At 50.7% G+C, this 23,290-nt stretch overlaps 1 protein-coding gene across 1 annotated transcript in view; it reads right to left on the bottom strand.

The window, feature by feature from the left end:
• Positions 1-23,290, bottom strand: part of Pou2f2 (POU class 2 homeobox 2) — a 96,567-nt gene that overhangs the window by 54,574 nt on the left and 18,703 nt on the right. The window contains exon 2 of the mRNA XM_029570067.1: positions 19,333-19,393. The gene's annotated coding sequence lies outside the window, so the exon portion shown is untranslated. The remainder of the gene's footprint in view (positions 1-19,332; positions 19,394-23,290) is intronic.

Below are 23,290 nucleotides of genomic sequence, written 5' to 3'. Positions count from 1 at the left end.
CCTCCTCCTCCTCCGACAGGGTCTCATTCTGTAGCCTAGACCAGCCTTGAACTTGTGGCACTCCTGCCACAGATTCCTGAGTGCTGGGATTGCAGGTATGAGCCACCACACCCTGTTCATTTGTGCATGCATATGTGTGTAAATACATGTATGTGGGTGCATGTGAGTGTGAGTGCCTGTGGAGACCAGAAGCCAACAAGATATCTTCCTCAGTTTTCTGCCTTATTTTTATTTTGGTTTGGTCTTGAAGAAAGGTCTCACTATATAGCTCTGGCTGGCCTGGAGCTCGTTATGTAGACCAGGCTGGCCTTGAACTCACAGAGAGCCATCTGCCTTTGCCTTCCCAGTGCTGGGTAAAAGGCATGTGCCACCACACTTGGCTCTACCTTATTTGGGGGAGATAGTGGCTCTCATTGAACCTGGAGCTCACTGATTCAGCTAGACTGGCTAGCCAGGAAGCCCAGGGATCCTCCTGTCTCTAGCTCTTTAGTGCTGGGATTACAAGTGTGTGCCACCATGCCCAGCATTGTTACATGGGTCCTGGGGTTCAAATTCAAATTCTCATGCTTGAAAGGCAACCCATTTTCCTGACAAAGACATCCCCATGGCCACTTCTTATGAATTTTTCAAGTTAGCATAAAAAATGATGGGCTTCATTTTGTATCATCCCCATTGAAATATTTTATTTATTATTTTTATGTGTATGAATATATTGCCTGCATGTATGTAAGTGCACTTGTGTCATGGAATGCCTGTGGAAGTCAAGAGAAGGAGTCAGATCCCCTGGAACTGGAGTTACAGATGGTCGTTAGCCACCATGTGGGTGCTGAGAACTGAACCCAGGTCCTCTGCAAGAGAAGCCAGTGCTCTTAACCACTAAGCCATCCCTCCAGCTCCCTCGTTCCCTTTTTTTTTTTTTTTTTGGTTTTTTTTTTTTTTTTTGAGACAGGGTCTCCCTATAGCCCCAGCTGGTCTGGAACTCACCATGTAGACAAGGCTGGCCTTGAATTCAGAGAGATCTTCCTGCCTCTACCTCCCAAGTGTTGGGACTAAAGGCATACACCACCACACCCAGCCTCTTCGTTCCCATTTTAAACACAAGGAAGCTGAGAACCAGTCACAGAGCAAAGCTAGGACAGACTCAGAGTCTCACTGACCCCAAGGCTGTGTCTCATGCTGGCCTGTACACATGTCTCCCAGACTATAGGTCGCCCAGGAGAGCTCCTGGCACCCATGGAAACACACTAGTCTCCCAGGGAGCAGGCATCTGGTCTTCCTGGCAAGGAAGGCACCCATCCCAGGAACCTAGGCACCTCCTACTGCACCCAGACTTCCCACAGCGCACAGGTGCCTCTTTTTCTACTCCACCACAAAACACCAACTTCAGCTGCCAAGATCTCCCGGGAGCTGTCCAAAGGCTGAAATCCAAGTCCTTCCCTCCAGGGCCTTTTAGACTCCCTGAGTTCCAGGGAGCAACCCATCCACCTTGCCGCAGTCTTAGGGACCTGCAGGACCTGCTTTCTTCCCATAGTACTCTGACCACACTAGAAGACACCAAGTTCATTTCCATCTTGGGGCCTTTGACCTGGGGCATCCCCCTGAGTACTGCCTGCCTCTTCCCCATCTCCCCATCCCCAGAACTGAGCCCTGAAGCCACCTCCTCTTTTCAGCACACTCCACTCCATGCCTTCTTTGGTTTTCTTCACAGCACTCTGGAATTCAATTACTGTCTAGAGTCATTTTACTGTCTCTTTCCCTGTCTAAAATGTAAGCCCACTGAAAGCAAGTTTCATTGCTGTATTGCTCCCGGTGGGATTCCTGAAACATCCACAGTGTTAGGCACATAGTGAACTCTTGAATAATATTGCTAAAAGAATAAATACCTTCAGGTTCCCATTGCCAACAGACTGAGTTCCATGGTTCTCCAAACAAATGGCCAAGGCACCTGTCAACCTCATCAGCCATTTGTGTTCAGAGTTCCTCTTCTCCCTCTATTCAAGAACGTGAGGGCTGAAGAGAAGGCTCAGTGGGCCAAGCATTTGCCACAAAAATATAAGGACTCAAGTTTGGACCCCCAGAGCTCTATAAAGCCTTGTATAGAGGTGTGTGTCTATAATCCCAGTACTCCTACAAGTGAGATGGGAGGCAGAGACATTAGAATCCTCAGAAGCTGGAGGGTAGCTAGGCTGGTACACAGTTCTGTGCCAACAACAGAAATACCCTGCCTCAAACATGATGGAAAGTGAGGTCCTAACGTAAGTCCTCTGACCACCACTAATGCCCTGTGGTATGTGCATCCCACCACACACATACACTCATATACATCATACACACACACATACATACACACACACAAATGCATACACTCATATACATCACATATACACACACATGCACACACGCACACACAATGTGTCCCAAAGTGCCCCGTCCTTCCTACCTGCTTGGTTAGCTACACAGATTCTACCTAGAGCTCAAATCTCTCTATGGAAGCCTTCCCTTACCCTATGAGGAACCCAATTAATCGCATAAACATGGTCCTGTCTGGTGATGCACACATGTAAAACAAGTACCAGGAGGGCTGAGGCAGGAAGACTTTGTTGGCTGGCTACACAAAGAGACCCTGTCTGAAAAAAACAGCAAGTCCTCAATCTTCCCACAGCTCGAGGCAGCACTTTGGTCGTCAGTGCTAATTTCCTTGGCTGGAGCCACTTCCCAGGGAGGCTGTACCCCCCACAGACTGTGAGCGTCTTGAGGGCAGGTCTGGGCTTCATTTATTCATGCAGAATCAGAACACTGTATGGGGCCTGCATATAACCAAGCTCCAGGACCAAGTGTTCAACAAGGACACTTTCCGCACAGACTGCAGTGATCCATGTGGAGGGCTGTAATGACTGACTCAGGTTTATACCAATGAGGATTTGGAAATGGCTTCCTCTACTCATTTGTTATAAACCCATGAGCCAGCGATTTGCCTCTCTGAGCCTCCAGCTGTTCATCTTGGAAACGGGGCAGTAACATGGACTGACAGGAACTTCATTTATCTCCGATATAGTACTTTCACCATGCTCTAAGAAGGTGTCTATGAGGCCTGAGAGTTGGCTCAGTGGGTTAAGAGCACTGGCTGCCCTTGCAGAGGACCCAAGTTTGACTCCCAGCTAACAACTGTCTGTAACTCCTGTTCCAAGGGATCCGACACCCTCTTCTGACCTCCATGGGCATTACACAACATGGGTACACTTACATACATGCAGGAAGGACACGCATACACATAAAATAAAAATGAACAAAATCTTTTTTTTTTGGTCTTCTTGAGACAGGGTCTCCCTGTAGCCCCTGGAACTCACTATGTAGACCAGGCTGGCCTTGAATTCAGAGATCTGCCTGCCTCTGCCTCCTGAGTGCTGGGATTAAAGTTGTGCATCACCACACCTGGCCACAAAATCTATTTTTTAAAAGGTGTTTATAACAAATAAGTTTTTGTGTGTATGTATGTTGTGTGTGTGCAGATGTGCAGACCCGTGCACATGTGTGGGGGCCAGAAAAGGATGCCCTCTCCTACCACCCTCTGCCTTATTCTTTGGAGCCATGGTCTCTCCCTGAACCTGGAACTCACTTGTTGCCAGTAAGCCTCAGAGATCATCCTGTCTCTGCTCCCCACAACACTGGGGTTACAGGCATGTGTGAGACCACAGCTGACTTGTTCTGTGAATTCTAGGATCTGAACTCAGGTCCTGATGGTTGCACAGCAAATACTCTTAACCACTGAGCCATCTCTCCAGTCCTGACACTAGGATTGAGATTGAGGGCTGAGTATGGTGGTTCACATCTGTAGTCCCAGCAATTGGAGAAACTGAGGTGGGAGAATCACTTGACTCCAAGAGTTAAAGCTCAGACTGAGCAACAGAGTCAGAACTCAACCATATATATATATATATATATATATGGATACATTGGAGGAAAAGCAAAGAAATTGTTGTCCCAAAGGTAAGAATCACAGTTTCTCTAGCAAGAAAGGAGGGGTATGTTGGGAAAATGACATACATGTGGGGGCTTTTGGGTGCTGTGAGCCTTCGATACCTTCTCCCAAGTGATTCAGTTTTTTTTTTTGTTTTGTTTTGTTTTTTTGTCTATTTGAGACCGGGTCTCTCTGTAGCCCCAGCTGGCCTGGAATTCACTATGTAGACCAGGCTAGCCTTGAGCTCACAGGACTCTGCGTGCTTCTGCCTCCCAAGTGCTGGATCAATGGAGTGAACCACCACTCCTGGAAGGTGACGCATTTTTTTTTTGAGACAGGGGCTCCCTGTAGCCCCAACTGTCCTGGAACTCACTATATAGACCAGGTTGGCCTTGAACTCACAGAGATCTGCATGCCTCTACCTCCTGAGAGCTGGGATTAAAGGCGTGCCCTGCAAGTGATGCATTTATGTCTCACCAGCAACAGTGCACTTCCTGTGGAGAGGGTCAAGCTGTACTTCACGGGAGCATGAGAGCATTATCCACCTCCCATCCCCTCTCCCAAGTCACTGCCCAGAAAGAAACAATACAAGCCTGTGTTCAGTAGGGTGCGCCCCACTGCTAAAGTACTCTGCGGGACCGAGGTTGCTGTCCAGGGTACTAACAGCCATCCAGAAAGGCTGCAGGGAAGACAGCCCACCAAAGCCAGCTTTGAGATTCATTCTAAATGGAGGTAGAGGCAGAAGGATCATGCCTTCGAGGTTATCCTTGGCCACATAGTGAGTTCAAGAGTAGCCTAGGCTACATGAGACCCTGTCTCAAAAAACCAACCACCCCCCCCAAAAAAAATAAAAGGACAAAAGAAGGCTCCCTACTCACCACCCACTTTGTGACAGGGGCCCTGCCAACTTCTACCGCTTTCCCTCACATTCTTCCAGTCCCTGATCACTTCTTTCAGGCTGGCTGGAATTACCAGGGCATACCACCACTCTCGGCTTTTAAATTTTTTTTGTATTTAGAAGTTGGGTGTGGTGGCACCTTTAATCCCAGCACTAGGGAGGCAGAGGCAGATGGATCTCTATGAGTTTGAGGTCAGCCTGGTCTACATAATAAGTTCCAGGCCAGCCAGGTCTGTGTAGGAAGACCTTGCCTCAAAAATTTTTGTAATTATTTGTGTGTGTGTGTGTGTGTGTGTGTGCACACGTGCATGCTTTCTGCATGTTTGGAAGTTAGAGAACAGCTTTGGGGAATTTGTTTTCTCCTTCCACCTCATTTTGAGGCAGTTACTTCTCCACAGTCTCCTCCACAGTAGCTGGCTTCTGAGCTTTTGAGTGATTCTCCATCTCTTACCATTTCATCATAGAAGTGTTGGTATTACAGGTGTGAGCCATGACATCCAGCTTTTTTTTCTTTCTTTTTCTGCATTTTATTGATTGTGTGTTTGTGTATGTGTGTGACTTTGTGTGCACCATAGTGTGAGTGTAATGGTCAGAGAACAATCTGTGGGAGTCAGTTCTCTCCTTCCACCATGAAGGATTGAATTTAGATCATCAGACTTTGGGGTAAGTGCCTTTACAGCTGAACCATCTTGTCAGCCCAGGACTTCCAAATCTGCACCTGGCTACAAAGATGGGAAGCTGGAGGCCTCTCAGTGTGCATCAGATGACAAAGAATAACCCCTGCCCAGGTGTAGGTCCCCAGGAAACTAGGTAAGTAGAAAAATGATTGCTGCAAGAGAAGCCTCCCCTTTCTCCACCCCTTTCTCCATCCTCCACCCCAGAGCCTTCCTCTTTCCCAGATTCCTGGCCTCTCCTAGAATTCCACACTATTAAGTCAATCTTTCCATCTTCTTTTCATACCTAGACCTCTTGCTCCTGTCCCAGTCTTCCCTACATGGCTGGCCCTGGAGGATCTTTCCTCTATCAGGATGGCCCCTTACTAATGGGGAAGGTATCATCGGAAGGTAGTTCAAAACTCAAAACGTGATGATGTACACTTGTAGTCACACACTCAGGAGACTGAGAAGGGAAGATCGGGTGTTTAGGGGCTGCTCAGTCTCAGCTACATAGTGAAGTCAAGACCTCAGAAACAAAACACCAACAAAGAACCGGCTGAGGCAAGCTGCACAAAGTGGAACATACCTGTAAACTCAGCTGTTTGGAAGGCTGACGTGGGAGGATTGCAAGATTTGAGGCCAGCCTGGGCAACCTAATGAGACCCTTTTTCAAAATTCAAAATTAGAAAAGGAGCTGCAGGACTGGAGAGATGGCTCAGTGGTTAAGAGCACTTGCTACTCTTGCAGAGCAGAGGATCTGGGTTTGATTCCCAACACCCACATCAGGTGGCTCACAGCTACCTCTTCCTCCAGTTCTAGGGATCTGACGCCCTCTTCTGGCCTCCTTGAGTACCTACACACCCATGGTGGATAAGCACACACACATACACATACAATAAAATTAATGAATAGATTTTTTAATGTATATGTGTGTATTGCCTGCATGTATGTAATTGCACCCATGTTGTGCAATGCCCGTGGAGGACAGAAGAGGCTGTCGGATCCCCTGGAACTAGAATTATGGACAGCTGCCATGTGGGTGCTGGGATTCAAACCCAGGTCTTCTGCAAGAACAGCCAGTGTTCTTAACTTCTAAGCCATCTCTCCAGCCCCATGAATAGATCTTTTTAAAAGGAGCTGACAGTGTATCTCAGTGGCAGAGCGCTTACCTAACACCTCAGAGGCTCCAAGTTCAACCCTAGTACTAGAAAGAAAAATCCACGGTCTGAGGCATAAACAGCATCTACATACATTGTTTTGTTTTGTTTTGTTTTGAAAGTCTCATGTGCCCCAGTTTGGCCTAGAACTTAGTACGTAGACCAGAATCATCTTGAATACCTGATCCTCTTGCCTCTGTTTCCCCAAATACTGGGATCACAGCTGTTCACCACCACACCTGGCTTACGCATAATCTTTTTTTAACCACATGGTCTGGTCTCATCCCTATGGTCAGCCAGACCTCTCTAAAACAGGGCACGTCCTTCCTCTTTGCAACCAAGTAGCTGTGAAGCCAAAGTCAGAAAGTATGTGTATTGCGCTAAAGAAGACATCTGTAGGGGTGGAGTAGGGTTGACTGGTTGGGTCACTGAGTCCTGGGTGAAGGTAACAGCTTAGAAGAGAGAACTAGAATTCTCCTCCCAAGTGCCCCCATCTGTTAACCTCCCCTCAATTCAGTCTCAAGATGTCTAAGTCCTTTGCTCCTCCCCAACCCCAACTGCCCCCTGTGCTCCATTCTAGGGTGCCTTCCTCTCCATCTCTCCTCACCCTCTGCCAGTCTGACCATAGTCTCCTCTCCCCTCCATCACTCAATCCATAGACAGCTCTTGATCTTTCCCCACAAGCTGCCACAGCCCCTGCCCCAGGGACAGTGGAGGTGAAGTATAGGGCCCTTTCATTTTACTTATTTAGTTATATATGTATTCATGTTACATGTGTATGTATGTATGTATTTGTTTCTGAGCTAGGATCTCATGAAGCCCAGGCTGGCTGTGAACTCATTATGTAATCAAGGATGATTTTGAACTTCTGATCCTCCTGCCTCTGCCTCCTGAGGGCTATTATTACATGTGTGTCACCATACCCAGATTTCACAATGCTTGGGGTCAAATTTAGGGCTTTGTGCAAGTTAGCCAAGCACTCTACCAACTGAGCTACAACATCATATATATACATGTCTTTTTGAGACAGGGTCTCCCTGTAGCCCCAGCTGGCCTGGAACTCTCAATGTAGACCAGTCTGGCCTCCATCTCACAGAGAACTGCCTGCTTCTGCCTCCCAAGTTCTAAGAGTTTTGATATGGGGTCTCACTTTAGGATGACCCTATCTTCCCAGACCAAGAGAAAAAAAACCTTGGCATCCCAAGTTGCCTTCTTCTCCAGTTTCTTGGCCCAAATCAATGAAGAGAATGTGAGCACACAGCCCTGCATTTTTGAGACATCAACTTGAGGACCCCTGGGATGACCATAGGGCTACTATCATCCTTGGAGCGAGGAGCCTATTAGAGTTGTTCCTCCTTAGGAACTAAAAGAACCAAGGTCTTCAAGGCATAGAAGGGGCCAAAAGCACCATCTTTGGGGGCAATGAGGAGACCAGGGCTGAGAGGAGAGACTGGAGTTGCACAAAGCCATACCACATGGCTGTAGCGGGCACAGGGACATGTCCCTTGGGTCTCTGGTCTCTTCCTTGGTGGGTGTCCAAGAGCTCTCACTCAGATTCTGAGAGAAGCTTGTGACCCTTCTTCTCCTGCTGAAGTTCTGAAGCCCTGGGTCTCTGTTTATCTTTATGGTTGTGGGGGGTGGTGAGGAGAGAGATGGGGGTGAGACGGGAAATATACAGCACAAAAGCAGAGAGAAAAGCCTGTAGCAGGGTGAAAAAAAGAGAGAGGTATGATGAAAAAAAAGAACTGGGGTGGGGGGCCCGGAGCTAAAACATGGAGGTTTTTTTAAATCCCTGGGGGGAGAGGTTGCAATAAAGGAGCAAGTCAGAGTCAAACAGAGAAAGAGGTAGAAAGAGAGAGAGGCTGAGACAGAGAAAAGACAAAGAGAAAAGGAGAGGGAAAAAGAGGGAGGGAGGAAGAGCAAGCCACCCACCTAAGGTGGGGCTGCAGACCTTTGGTAAACTGCTTTCCCAATACCCTGTTCCCTGCCCCTCACACCAGCAGTCCTGCAGGATGTGTGGCATTGTCCCTGGTACTGGGTAGAGCTGACTCGAGGATATGTACTTGGGGAAGCAGTGCCCACTTCCAGCCTGTCTTTCTGTCTTCACCTACCTGCTTCCCAGAGGAAGTGGCCAAGTTCAGTGTGGCAAGGCCAGCGGTGGGACCTGAGAGATGTGGAAAGGGCCACAGGGTGGGGCCTGCCTGCTCCCTCAGGTACCCAAGTTGCGAATATCCACCTGTTCTTGTCCCTGTCTTCGGCCAACACCTCCCTCAACCCATGAACAGCATCCATCATCCATCCTAACACCCTCTGCTCTTGAAGTGCCCCCCCAACCACTTACTGAGCCCACCTTTCTGCTCCCCAATGAGTTTGGGGTTAGGGAGGGGAGCCAGGGCCTAAGTGGGGGTGGAAGGCTTAGTGTACTGGTGAGTATGTGCTAGGGACCTGCTGACATAGATGAGGAGGAAGAGGAGGGGGGTCTTGGTGATGGACGATACTGATTCTTTGGTGGGGGGATGTCAGGGAAGGGGGTGAAAGCAGGTTGGGGGAGGGGTGGTGAGGAAGCGAGTTGTGGGGGAGCAGGACCAGGCTCACATTTGCCATTCAGGGCAGCTGACAATAAAAATGCTTTATTGCCAAGAAACTGGATCGATCGGGGCTGGAGGGGGCCGGCAGGGGGGACGCGGAGGGCTCAGCGCAGAGGCCGGCGGCCCGGCCTCTGCAGCGACCAGGGCCTGAGCTGCCCTCCCCCCTGCGCCCCCCTCCCCGCCTCCTGCCCTTTCTCTCTCCTGCAGCCACCGCTTAGTTCTTATTATATTTTTTCTTATATATTTTTCCCCCAGCTTCTCCTGCTCCTGTTTTTTTTTTTTTTTCTTTTAATTTTTTTTAAACTCACCGCACTCCCAATGCCGCAGGCTGGGTGGGGGTGGGGTGGGGGCATCTGCCCAGGCCAAGCCCTACCCATGGGCTTCCAGGGCTGCTGGCTGTAGGATGAACCCCACTTACTTTATAGCCATAACCCCCACCCCAGTTCAATCAGGCTCTCCCCCAGACCTGGCCCCACATGTACTATCTCCTTCTGTCACCCCTCCTAAAGACTTCCTTCCATCCATGGAGTACCCCACACCCACACTGTGGTGGGCTCAGGGCCCTGGCCAGACCTCCTTCCCCTCCCCCCCTACCTGGCCCCTGGCTTCCTCCTGGAGCCATTTGGCTGATGGTCAGAACTGTCCGTCAAGGGGGCTCTGAGCCCCTGGGGACCCAGATGGGAGGAGGGAGAGGGAGAGGTCGGGGGTCAGGCCACGTCCCCTCAGCTCATCTCTTTCCCCTCCCCCTTCCTAACAAAGGGAACAGCAGATCATCGCTGGGGGTGGGGGGCGCTGCCTGGTAGCCAGGGAAGCAGGAGAGGGGCTGTGGGCGGCCATGGGCAGAAGGCTGGGTGTGTGCTGCCTGCCCCTCCTCTGCCCACCCGCCCCCTCGGGTCAAGGCTAAGGTGATTCCTCAACCTCTCTAGGCTGGGAGAGGACGAGGATCTGGGAAGACAAAGAAAGGGAGCTCTGGGGATTTGGGGGCTGGGGTGGGGGTAAGCACCTGGGACCCACAGCCCTGTCTGAGGGAGGGGCAGCAGGCACCCTCCTGGCCCTGGCTACCCCCTCCTAATGGCCCTTCCTCCCTTCTGTACCAATCTTTTAGGGTTACAGAGCTGAGGCAGGATTTGATGGGGGTTATGGGGGAAACTGAGGCCCAGAGAAGGGAAACAGAGCCAGAGGTAGAATGCAGGAGGCAGGCGTGGCCCTAGGTTCTCAGAGCTGTCCCTTCTGCTCCACTGCCCGGCCTAGCTAGGGAAGAGACGTTCCTTCTCAGCCTTTTCTCCTCCAGGTCAAGACTGCAGGGCATGGAAGGGGCAGGTGATTGAAGGTTGTGGAAAGAGGGAAGAGGAGGCTGAGGAATAGGAGGGATGGAGCTCTGTGCCATCTCAGGCCCGTTGGAAGGTTGAGGGACTCAAAAAAAGAGATCTTCAGAGTGATGTCTTTGACGTCCTGGTTCAACTACGGTTAAGAAACTCACTGAGAAAGGGCAGGAACACGCTAGTGTGCTCCTGAGTGGCTATCCACCATGGCTGGGGAAGAGGACCTTCAGAGAGGGTTCTCTCCTGCTCACTGTCACACAGAAAACGAGGACCCACGATCTGGCCCACCCCAATGCCAATAGGACACGGCCTTGGGGCCTCCCACCTGCCAAGCCTGACTGTAACTGATAAAGAGGACCCCCGGCTAGGAGCCACTTTGCCCATGGGAACCAAGAGCCACTGGAGAGACAGAGAAATGGAGCAAATCCTGCGTTTTAATTCCCCTACCAAGGCTGAGGGGGCTCTTAGGGAGAAAGAGGGCCGCGGCCCGGGGAAGAGGGAGAGGTCAGGGCAGGCCTCTTTCTGGGGGGAGCACTCAAACATGCTCCCACAGCCTGCCCAGGAGGCCCCAGATGCTCCCAGGACTAAGGGGTCCCGGCTGCCCTCCCCCAAACCTCCCCTCCCTTCTCTCCCTCTCTTTCTCGCTGGCTATCGACCGACCAGGCTGTGACATGGTGGATCAATACGGCAGGGATATAAAGCCGGCTGGCTGCCTGCCTGCCTCTGCCTCTCTCTCCCTGCCTTGCTTTTCCTTTCCTTTCCCGGAGCCGCATCCAAGCCCCCACCCTGTACACCCCTTACCCTTACCTCTGAGGGGCCAACCCCCACCCCATGCTCCTCTACTGCAGGAGAGTTTAGGGAGGCTGAGAGCTTGGAGAGCCAGGAGAGGGGGTGAGTATGGGGGTGGGTAGAGAAGCAGATGGAGGCGGGGGCCACACCTGCAGGTAAGGCGGCTGGGGTAAATTGAGGGACAGTCCCAGCAAGCATCCCTTCTGTTGGGAGCAGTTCGGAGAGATGGGGCCCTTTGGAGGTACATGAGGGACTAAGCTCTTGGGAGGTGGGCGGGGCCCCTGGCTGAGTGGGAGGATGGGAAGACACTGTCCTGAGCCCTCGGAGCCAGGCAAGGAAGGCCTGGGTGCTGGAGTTGGAAGGGTGAATGGATATGAAGAAGAATGGGCATCCTGGGCAAGCCTGCCACCCACCCACAGGGCCACAGTGGCCTCATCCTATGGGGCCCCATGGGTAGAAGCTGCCTTGACTTTACCCTGGACCTGGGCTGAGTGTGTGGGCTAAGTGTGTGGGGTGGAGGTCTCCCAGGGTGCTGGATCGGATGTTCTGGCCACAGGGGCTGTGGAGTCTGAGTCGCTGCCATATATGCAAGGTGTACACAGGTCCTTAAGCTCTGCTGGGGATGGGGAGGGGGGAGCTCCGGAACTGTCTCCTGAGTGTCCTGACCCTTGAGTCATGTCTGTGTGACTATGACACACTGTGGGTGTGTCCCGGGGGCCAGGAGCTGTGTGTGTACATCTGTGGGTGTCTCCCTGACCCCAAGTGTCATCAAATCTCTTTGGTCCTTGGGGACATGTGGATATACCCCAAGAGGATACCCTATGTCCCTAGGAAATGTGATGGTTACATGTTCTTTTATGTTCTAGAAAATCGGCATGTGGTGACATGCCCATGTCCCTGAGAAGTGTGTCTGAGCTCAGGTATTTCTAAGTGACCCTGTGCCTCTGGGGGTGGGTGGTTGTACCTGTGCCTCAGAGCCCATGTGGTCCTCTCTGTGTATCGATGGTTCTGTGTGGGTTCTCTAGAAGTCTCCCTGCTCCAGGTAACCCTGTGTGTCCATGACCAAGTGCAGCCCCATGAGTGGATTAGAGGCTCTGGGTGTGTTCCCGTGTGTGTCATGGTGACTCAGTGTACATGCTGGGGGTGGAGGTTACATCCCTAAGTCTGAGTGGGGGAGGGGAAGAGGCAGCAAAGGCTGCCACTGAACCACTGGCTAGTGAGGTTTATCGCTACAGCTACATCGTCTCCACGTAGAGTGTAAGGGCCTGCCTGCCTTCATTCTTTCCCTGCCAGAGGCCCCAGACCCCCGCCAGGATGGGCCCAGACCCCCTCTTTTCCTTCTCCCACCTTGGGTGGGGCACACCTCTGCTCCTCAGCATCCTCTGCTTTGGTGGACACCACCTCAACTCCACCAAGCGACCTCCGTCCTTCCCAACCCCCCCAGCGCCACCCGCTCCCCCCACCCTCCCCCCACCACAAGTCCAGTCCAACCCAGACAAAAGCAATTACTCCTGAGGTAGGATGTGAGTGTGGGTGTTAGAAACAGAAAAAAAAGTGGGGGGAAGGGAGGGGGAGTGAGACACACACACACACACACACACACACACACACACACACACACACGAGGCAGGGATGGTCAGCCCGAGACCCAGAGAGACAGGTATGGAGAAAAAGACGGACAGAGTAAGAGGCCAAGGGACACCCAGAGCTTGGCACAAGCAGAAAATGAAAGAGACCAGATGGACAGACAGAAACTAGGCAGAGGGGAAGAGCCAGGGAAGGGCAAATAGAGACAACACACTGCAGAGACACCAAAAAAGAGACCAGAGGGATGCAGAGACGGAGAAAGAGAACACAGCAGAATCAAAGCCCTGGGAGGAGCTGCACACAGACAGGATGCAGAGAGAGATGGGAAGCCCCAGCCAGGGACAGGAGAAAACAGAGCATGAGAGAGATATGGAGGAGCATAGAGACTGAGGAGACCAGGCAGAGTCACAGGGACGAAAGACAGACACACAGACACACGTTGGTATGTATTTTCTCCTCTTCTCTTCTCTTCTCTTCTCTTCTCTTCTCTTCTCTTCTCTTCTCTTCTCTTCTCAAAGGCCCCTGCCTCTCTCTCTCTTTCTCCTCTCTCTCTCCTCTCTATCTATCTCTATCTCTATCTCTATCTCTCCACTCGGTTTTCTCCCCACCCCATAAGCCAGATGTCAGGTATGACCAAGTCCTTCCCTTAACCCTCAGACTGGAGCCATCGCCAAGAGGAGACAGGATGGACAGTCATGTCAAGTATAAGCCTAGACTGGGCTCATGACAGCAAAGGCAACTGGGAACAGTACATCTTCCCTACAGCACACCAAACAGCTCATTTCGACCTCTACACACCATGTACTGGGGCCTGGGCCGTGTTCCTCACACTTGTGTGAGGCGCTTCCTTCCTGCCCCACAGATGCACCCTCCTATCCCTGCGCTGTCAGCCCTAGTCTTTGGTTCATTCTCAGTGCCCGTACTAAGCCAGTGGCCTTCCCGTGTTACCTACAGGGTACCCTGGGCACTCTGGGCTGGGAGTGCTCTCCCCTTCCCTTGTTACCTACAGGGTACCCTGGGCACTCTGGGCTGGGAGTGCTCTCCCCTTCCCTTGTTACCTACAGGGTACCCTGGGCACTCTGGGCTGGGAGTGCTCTCCCCTTCCCTTGTTACCTACAGGGTACCCTGGGCACTCTGGGCTGGGAGTGCTCTCCCCTCCCCTTGTTACCTGCCCCTTACTCTACATTCTTCTCAAGAGCTCCTTCCCTCTCTCCATTTCAGTCACTGTCAGATGACGATCCTTCTGAGCCTCCTGTCCATCATGTACCCCAAAAAGAGTGCAGGAAGCGGGTAGGACAAGACCCTTCCCCCCCCAAAGAAGGCTGTTCTGGAATGTTCTGGAATAGCTGGAGGCAGAGGAGGATACCTCCATTCTTGGTTTTCCCTCAACTGCCTTTTGTTCTTCTCTTTGTCCCTGCCACCTCCCTACACCAGATCCCACATCTCCAGGTGGCTCTCTCTGAAGACAGACGCTAAGAGTCCATCTATACACACCCCACACACATAAGAGGTGGAAGCAGAGCCCCAGGATCAGAGGAAGCATTGAACAGGGGATGAAGGTGGAAATTCAGATGAAGGCTAATAAAGGGTCAGAATGAAAATGGGGGCGGGGGCTCTACAGAATGAAGCAGAGGCTAGGAAGGAAGGCCAGGAGCAAGCTGTGTGGCTGGTGAGCTGGACAGAACCCTGGCACTCCTGGGATTCCCAACAGACCTTGCTAACCACTTCCAGAATGGCCCTGAGACCCTCTCACTGCCAACTAGCCCTCACTGTGGAGCACTAAGGAACATCAGAGCTATCTGGGCTCAGAGGCTATGGCAGACCATGGGATGCCGTGTTTGCCAGAACAGTGGACACTTGACCTTCATTTGCTGTGAGACTGTCAGGGATTTCAGGGGCTCCAATGGTTCTAGTCTGCTAAGAGAGGTGAGCTTTTTTTTTTTTTTTTTAATGCCCCTCACAACTGTAAGTGGCCAAGAGGCACTCTCAACTGACAGCTGTCTCCACCCGTCTGGGAGATGGCAGCCACAGACAAAGGCACCATGCCACCTGTTGCTGCCTCCAGCACCCAGGATGGTATAACAGTCCTCTCCTCATATCTGGACTTCACATCCAGTAAGGAACGCCGCTGTCCACAGCACAGCTCGCGCACCACCAAACCCAGAGAGCCGTACCATCCGCCAAACCCAGAGAGCCGTCCCACCACTGAAGCACAGTCTCCGGCCCCACCCCGAGCCACATCTGTAGCTGCACACACCCTAGTCCTAAAGTTAAGCCACCCTCTCCCCCTTCCCCCACCCTGCCACAGGTGCTGCTCAGAAGGAGGCTGCCTGGACCTGGGGGTCTGGAGAAATTCTTGACCCATCCTCTCGCTTCTCTGTCTTGTCTGCACCCACTGCCACCTTACACTCTGGCCCGAGGGAGGCATCCCCCACTAGGCTGCCGAAGACTCTACCTCAGACAGTCCTGGGTTCTCCCAAGTCACATCCAATCCTGCAAGCCTTTTTCTCGGCAGCTGAGCTCCTGCTTCTGAGACCTTTGTGATTCCTGTACCAGAAGTGTGGGAGCCCCAGGGCACACCCCTGGTCAGTGTCTCAATCACCACTGTGACCCTGTGTCCGCTTCACATCACTGTATGCTTTTGTACATGGGTGGAGGGGCAGAAGGGAGGGTGGTAACACAGCTCCATTTCTGCCTTGGCATTCAGACGGCATCAGGCCCAAGGGGCTACAGTTGGCCACAGGGACTCCAAGGCCAGGGCATCCTTCATGGGCCCCAACGTAAACAACAGCCTGCCACCCATCAACCTTTCCTTCATTTTCTCACTGGAACTGAAGCTTACTGGCTTCTCCTAATGCTTGAGGAACTCCCTTGGCCACCAACTACTCCTAAATATGTCCTGCAGGCCCCCCTGTTGTGGGTCATCTGACACTTGTCTCCCCTGACTCAGCACCTTGCAGCCCAGCCTCAAGTTGATCACGCTTGAGTCTGATTCTGCCCCAGCCTGGGGACCCTTCTGAGGCCTCAAAGCTTCTCCCTCCTCTCTGCCCTTCCAGGCCAGAGGGGGGAAAAATGTTTGTTGCAGGAATAAATGATGGATATGAATTTGGCTGGTGTGTGCGTGTTTGCTCATGTATTTATTCATTCAAACAAATACTTAAATTGAGCAGTTACACTGTGCGAGGGAACAAGCACAGTAGAGAAGTTCCTCCCTACGAAGCAGGGGGTGGGGGGCATTAAACCAAGCACATACTACATAATCAGACATACACTATATAATCAGGCACAGTGCTCAGCAGGGCAGATGGGGCAAAATGCAGCCCAAGGCCAGGGGAGCTGCTCAGAGCAGAGTGTCTTAGATGGAAAGCAGAGTGAGTCATGGGGAAGTAAACCCAGGAAAGATCCAGAAGCAGAGAGAGGGAGCTATCCCTTGGCAATGGCAACAGAGGTAGACCCCTGCCTGGAAGCTGAGAGGAGGTCTTCCTCATCCTGGGGCTCTAGTTCCCATGGGGAGCAAGTGAGGAGGCCCCAGACACATCTGGGGAGCCACTTACCTTCCAAGCTATAAAGGAAAGAGTGGGGGCCAGGGGCTGTGTTTGTTGTAGCTGATAGGGCCTCTTTCAGAGCTGTCTCCCTGGGGGGGGTTGCGGGGCAGGGTTGAACTTGTCCTTGACCCACTCAGGTACTTTGGAAACAGTCTTCAAGGACAGTCTGCAATAAAACTTCATCAGCCAAATATCTCTCTATTATCTCTCTCCCAAAACAAGATACTGACTGTACCTTGTTTTATCCAAAGACCCACAAATAGTCCTAGTGTTATCCAACCCCTTCTCTGCTGTTAAGCAGAGTTGGTATTAAATCAGACTTTAGATGTTCTAGCAAATGAAATCCACTCTCAAAGCCAGAGATTTGTAGAGATTCCAAAAACTATGGTGGGTTTTTCAGAGAGGTAGAAGAATGAGAGTTTTGAGATCAGGCAGTCCTGAGTTCAAATTCTGCCTCTACCATTGACAAGCTGAGTGACTTTAGAGAAGTTGCCATCTTTCTGTGTGTCTCCATTTCTTTTTCTTATAACAGGCAACTTTATAAAGCTCACTTTATAGGATGAAAAGGAATCCAGAACAGACCTTGGCATATAGGTGACCAACAACTCATAAAGACCAGCTATTAATTCTATCTTACATATGTCCATAAAACCTTGGCTATTCAATGGACATCTATTTGAAGACAGAACTATCTTTACCAACACTCTGAAACATAATAAAAGCCCTCTGTTTACTTTAACTCAACTCTCAGGTGTTCCTCAAAGCCAGCCTCTAGCCCCAGACTGAAACTCCTAGATCCTCCCTTCAACATCGAGGGCATCAGAGAATGTGAGGATCTCTGGGAAAGATCCAGAAGATGCTGGTTCCCTGGCACACAAGAGGCTGGGCATGGTGACTTGTGCCTGTAATCCCAGCACTCAGAAGGCTGAGGCAGGAGGATTCAGTTTGAAGTCAGCCTGGGCTACAAAGTAAGACCCTGTCAAAAGGAGAGGGAGAGAGAGACAGAGACAGAGGGAGACAGAGAGGCTAAGATACTCACATACTCATCAGTGAAAAGAGGAACTCATGAACAAACTTGGTTGGGGGAGGTGTTTCTGAATATTCCAAGTTGCAGTACACTTGGATGCCCATAGATATGTGTTTTCCTGGGACAAGGTCTGTACTGCTGTAAAACTACAAATCTATGACCATGAAAAGTGGTTTAAACCACAAAGAGATAGTTGAAATTTTGCATTAGTTGTCAACAGCTAAAAACTAGGAAATTTCACCAGGTGTGTAGTCCCAGCACTTGGGAGGCAGAGGCAGGCAGATCTCTGTAAGTTCAAGGCCAGCCTGGTCTACATAGTGAGTTCCAGGACAGCTGGGGCTACAGGGAGACCCTGTCTCAAAAAGATAAAAAAAATATTAGTTTTGTTTTGTTTTGGGTTTTTTTTTTTTTTTTGAGACAATGTCTTATGTAGCCCAGGCTGGCCTCAAACTCACCTTGTAGCCAAGGATGACCTTGAACTCCTGATCTTCCTGCCTCTACCTCTCAAATGCTGGGATTATGTGATGCTGGGGATTGAACTCAGGACTTCATGCATGCTAAGCAAGGACTCTCCCAAATGAGCTACAAACCCAACCCTCCTGCTTCTTTTGAAAATTCAGAAAACCTGGTGAGTCCAGGTTGTTTCTGTACATGAGCACAGTTGTACAGCTAAAAAGAAATTGACTCCACACACACACTGTCCAGTCCACCAATGTCCCAACCACACCAGGTGAATGACAATCCCTGGGCTTCAGCTTTCCTCTGCTTCCTAAGGTGTACCTGTGATTCTGGGCACAGCAAAGGACTGCTGACCAGGAGGCCTGTGAGGGTGGCAGTCAGCTCCCCAGGACCCTGAGGCCTGAGGGTTCAGCTACTCTAGTTGAAATAGAGATGACAGCATGGAGAAGCCCTGCTCCAGAGGCTTCATTTCCCACCCTTCCCTGATGTTCACTGCCCAGTGGGGTGGGGGGACATCAAACCGAGAGAAGCCAACAGCAAGGTGGATGCCCAGGGCCTCTGATTCCCATAGCACTGAGCCCCTGGAGAGTCCCGGCTCCAGTCCTGGCACCTTGCTGGGCTCCAAGAAACCCGGTTTGTTCAGGCGCGTGCTTTCTGCTGTGTCTGCAGTTCCCCTTTCCAGGGTCTACCTGCTCTGGAGGATAGATAGCATCTTTCATCTCCGTACCTCGCCTTTGACAGATGGAGAAACTGAGTCACATCTAGGATCACACACCAACCCGTCTTCCCTTCCTCCACCTTCCTTTGTCCTCAGGACAATATTTAAAGTAGATTTTTGTTATTGTTATTATTTATTTTTAAATTTTTAATTACATTTATTTATCTTAGGGGGTATACATGCCATGGTGCACGTATAGAGGTCAGAGGACAGCTTGCAGGAGTTGGTTCTCTCCTTCCACCATGTAGGAATCTGGGATCAAACTCAGGTTATCAGGCTTGGCAGCAAGTGCCTTTATCCACTCAGCCATCTTGCTGACCCCTGTTCTCATTTATAAACAAGAGCATGAGGCATCAGCTTTCCCAAATCCCATGTAGTCAGACACACTTGTCCCAAGGCTGTAATCCAAGCCACCAAGTTACCCTTTTCTTCCTCCTACAGAGCCTATGGGCAACAACACCCAAAACACTTGTTTGGCCAGGAAGCCAAAGGATGCACTGAGGAAGGAAACATATACCAACCGGAAGCAGTACAGGAAAGGGTGGCCATCCCAAGAAACCAGGGACAGGGATAGAAAGCAGGGCTTCTGTGAACAGTGATAAGCAACTTACAAGCCACGACCCCTTACCTCTTAGGCAGACACAGCAAAGCTAATACATTCAGGCCACCAACCCGGTCCAGCCGAGAACCTGGAGGGAAAGAGAGGATGGAATGAGTGTCCCAGGGCAGTGGTTTGAGCCTCTTGAGGGGTGAAGTTCCCCTGGACCAGAGGGGCCCTCCTCATTGATTCCCAGGGCCCTCCCCTGGGAATCAGGTCCTGCCAACCATTTCTTGTTCTCCATAGTAATTTCTGGTCTCCGAGCCTCAAAGTTCCCATCCCATAATGGGCACACTGGTACCTACCCTTGTTGAGTACCTGTTTTCCCATCAAGGAGGAAGCTTTTTATTGTTTTATTTCATTTTGAAGTTTTATTTATTGTGTGTTTGTGCACACACATGCACAGGTGTGTGCCACGGTACAAATGTGGAAGTCAGAAGACAATTTTTTTTTGTTTTGATTTTTGAGACAGTGTCTCCCTATGTAGCCCTGGCTGGCCTAGAATGCACTATGTAAGCCAGGCTGGCTTCAAACTCACACAGATCTGCCTGCCTCTGCCTCCTGAGAAGGCATGCCCCAGCAGAAGACGATTTTTGGAAGCTGTTTTTCTCCTTCCACCACATGGGTCCCAGGCTTGGCAGCAACTGTCTTTACCCACTGAGCCATCTCACTGGCCCGTGATTTGATTCTTTTTTCTTTTTCCTTTCTTTTTTTGTCCTGACAAGATCTCACTATGTAACTTATGTAACAACTCTAGCTAGCCTAGAACTCACTGTGTAGACAAGGCTGGCCTCAAACTCACAGAAATTCACCTGCCCATACCTCCTGAGCGCTAGGATTATAGGCATGCACCACCATGGCCAGCCCTTGTTTTGATTTTTTGAGACATGGTCTTGCTATGTAGCTGTTCAGTCTAGGCTAGCCTTGAACTCATGATTTTCCTGTCCCAGCCTCCCGAGTGCTAGGATTACAGTATACCACCACATCCTGCTTCAGGAAGCCCCTTTAAGGGCAAGGACTGCATCTCACAACATTAGCATTTGGCAGAGGACTCACCAAGTCTGAGACACATTGTAAGAACATAATGGATGACTGAGTAAACAGAGGGATGGACAAATGAATTAATTAGTAAATGGAGGGATGGATAATAAATTAATTAGTAAGGTATATCTCTAAGGACTGCTGGCAGGATCCAGTGAGAGATAAATTTGAAAGGGTTGCACATTACTAGCTGCCTATGAGTGGTGGAGAGATGAAAATATAAGTTATAAAGTTGTAGTGATGCCAGGCATCGTGGCTCACGCCTTTAATCCCAGCACTTGGGAGGCAGAGGCAGGTGGGTCTCTGAGTTTGAGGCCAGCCTGGTCTACATAGTGAATTCCAGGTCAGTCAGGGCTATATGGTGAGACCCTGTCTCCAAACACCAAATAATAAAATAAATAAAAATAAAGTTGTAAGCCAGGTGTGGTGGCGCACGCCTTTAATCCCAGCACTCAGGAGGCAGAGGCAGGCAGATCTGTGAGTTCAAGGCCAGCCTGGTCTACATAGCGAGTTCCAGGACAACTGGGGCTACAGGGAGACCCTGTTTCAAAAAGACCAAAAATAATAAATAAATAAATAAATAAATAAATAAATAAATAAATAATAAAGTTGTAATGATGATATTTCTGGCTTAGACATTTTGTGCTCGTTTACTCATTTAGATAACAAATACTGCAGCTTCCTTCCTTCTTCCTTCTTTCTTTCTTTTCTTCCTTTTTTAGAGACAGAATCTTCTATGTAGCCCAGGCTGGCCTGGAACTTACTCCATAGCCCACAATGACCTCAAACACACAATCCTCCTGTCTCAGCCCCCTAGTACTGATATTACAGGTGTGTGCCACCACACGCAGCCTAATATTGGTTTTTGTTTTTGTTTTTGTTTTTTTTCCTAAACTGGTTCTGAACCAAGTGTTGGAGCCAAGACACAGATTAAGTAAAGTGTCTGTCCTGCCTCCTGGGGTGTTCACAGGCAAGTTAGGGAGAAAGTAAAGAGCTGCCACCAACGTGCTGTAGGCAGAAGGTGCTGGGGGAGTCCTAAGAGAGGCCAGGGAAGACCTGGGGAGGAAGCAGTGGCCAAGCCAAATCTAGAAAGTGAATACACTCTAGTGAGACAGAGAGCCAAGGGAATGAAAGTAAAGTGAAGTCTTTGCCTCCTGACAGACTGGGGACCAGTGAGTCTTCAGAGATCGCAGGTGTGCATTGCCCCCTGTGGGGTTTTCAGTACCAGGTTCAGGCCACTGGGGCTTGGCTGAAGAAGGGCCAGGGCACAACGCTGCTGTGTGCCTCTGGGAAGACCCCTCTGCACACTGTGTAGGGATGGAACAGACAGGAGGTAGGAAGATTGTCTCTGAAAAGCACTAGCTTCTGCGGCTTTTCACACACAGTTTTACTTACAAGATGGAAGAGGGAAGGAGGTTGGTTTCATCTCTACTTCGCAGCTCAGACAAGAGGGATCATGACTTGAAGCTAGCCTAGGGTCCTATTCAGCCCGTTGAGAGGCAGACCTGGCTAGAGAGCTCAGGTTTCCCTGCCTGTGACAGAAACCTTGTTTCTTGCCTCCTAGACAAGGCTTCTTGGATAAGCTTCCTGAGCCCAACAGAGACTGCCCTGGCCTCTTCCTGCTGAGGACATTCAGAGAAGCCAGGGGACAAGGGGAAACCTTCCTGAGGTGACAGGATTCCAGGAGATATTCCTATCAGGCAGATAAGTGGACAGTCAGCTGTGGCCCAGAGCGGGGAGAGGCTTGACCAGGCATAGTAGGGCACACTCTCAGCACATGGGAGACTAAGGCAGGAGGATCATGAGTTCAAGACCAGCTTGGGCTATATAGCAAGACTTTGTCTCAAGATCAAGAAAAGGGGCTGGAGAGATGGTTCATCAGTAAAGTGCTCATCACACAAGCATGCCCAACACCAACGTAAAAAAAGCTGGATATAGTGACATGTGCATGTAATCCCACTTCCTGGGAGACAGAGAGACAGCAGGATCCCTGGGGCTCGCTGGTTAGCCAGCCCACTCTAACTGGCAAGCTCCAGATCCCAGCAAGAGACTATCTCAAAAAACAAGGCGGACAGCTCCTGAGGAGAGACACCTAAGGTTGACCCTTGGCTCCCACACACACATTCACCCATCCCCACACATGCACACACACACACACACACACACACACACACACACACACACACACATACACACACACACACCATGCACCTGCCTACACATGAACACATCTGGAAAGGCTGGGTAGGGTGGCTCATGCTTGTAATCCCAGCACTCAGGGGTCTAAGGCAAGAGGATTGGCCACAAGTTTGAGGCCAGCCTGGGATATGAAGAAGCTCCAGGGCTAGCCTAAGCTACAGACTGAAACTGTCTCCACAACAAAACCAAGCAAAATGACAGAGAGGGAGAGTCCTGTGGGTAAGATCACAAAGCCAGTAAGCCCAGCCCCATACCCAGCATGTGTGTGTATGAGCTCCTTCCTGGGAGAGCTCCCAAGAGGGGAAGGGAGAGGAGGTGGGGCAAAAGAAAGGAAGCAGGGCTGGCCATGGACTTTTGTAGACTACTTTTCTATGTCATGGTGGACTTGCTGATACAGATGGGAAGACTGAGGCTCAGGATCAGACAAAGATTTGGAAAATTAGGGGAGGCATAGAGTTCAGAGGAGAAAAGAAAAAAGACAGAGATGGAGAGAAGAGAGGGAGTGAGGAAAGGAGATGGAAAGACCCAAGAGGTGTGACCATGCAGAGGGGAGAAGAAAAGCCCAAGAAAGAAAGAAAAGAGGGGTAAAGGAGTTGGGTCCCTAAAGCCCCCATTCCCTCCTTTCTCCCTGGGTGTTTGGCTGGGTCTCTACCCCCGGGGCAGAGGTGAGATAAGGACCCTGGTCCCTTGAGGGAGGGAGGGGTGGGGTGGCTCCCCCTCGGGGGGCCGCGCCCCCCCGCCCCCCCCC

The sequence above is a fragment of the Nannospalax galili genome, unplaced genomic scaffold (assembly GCF_000622305.1).
Source record: "Nannospalax galili isolate Female #2095 unplaced genomic scaffold, S.galili_v1.0 scaffold1623, whole genome shotgun sequence".
NCBI lineage: Eukaryota > Metazoa > Chordata > Mammalia > Rodentia > Spalacidae > Nannospalax > Nannospalax galili.
Note: the sequence above shows the minus strand (reverse complement) of the source record. Positions and strands in the feature narration are given on the sequence as shown.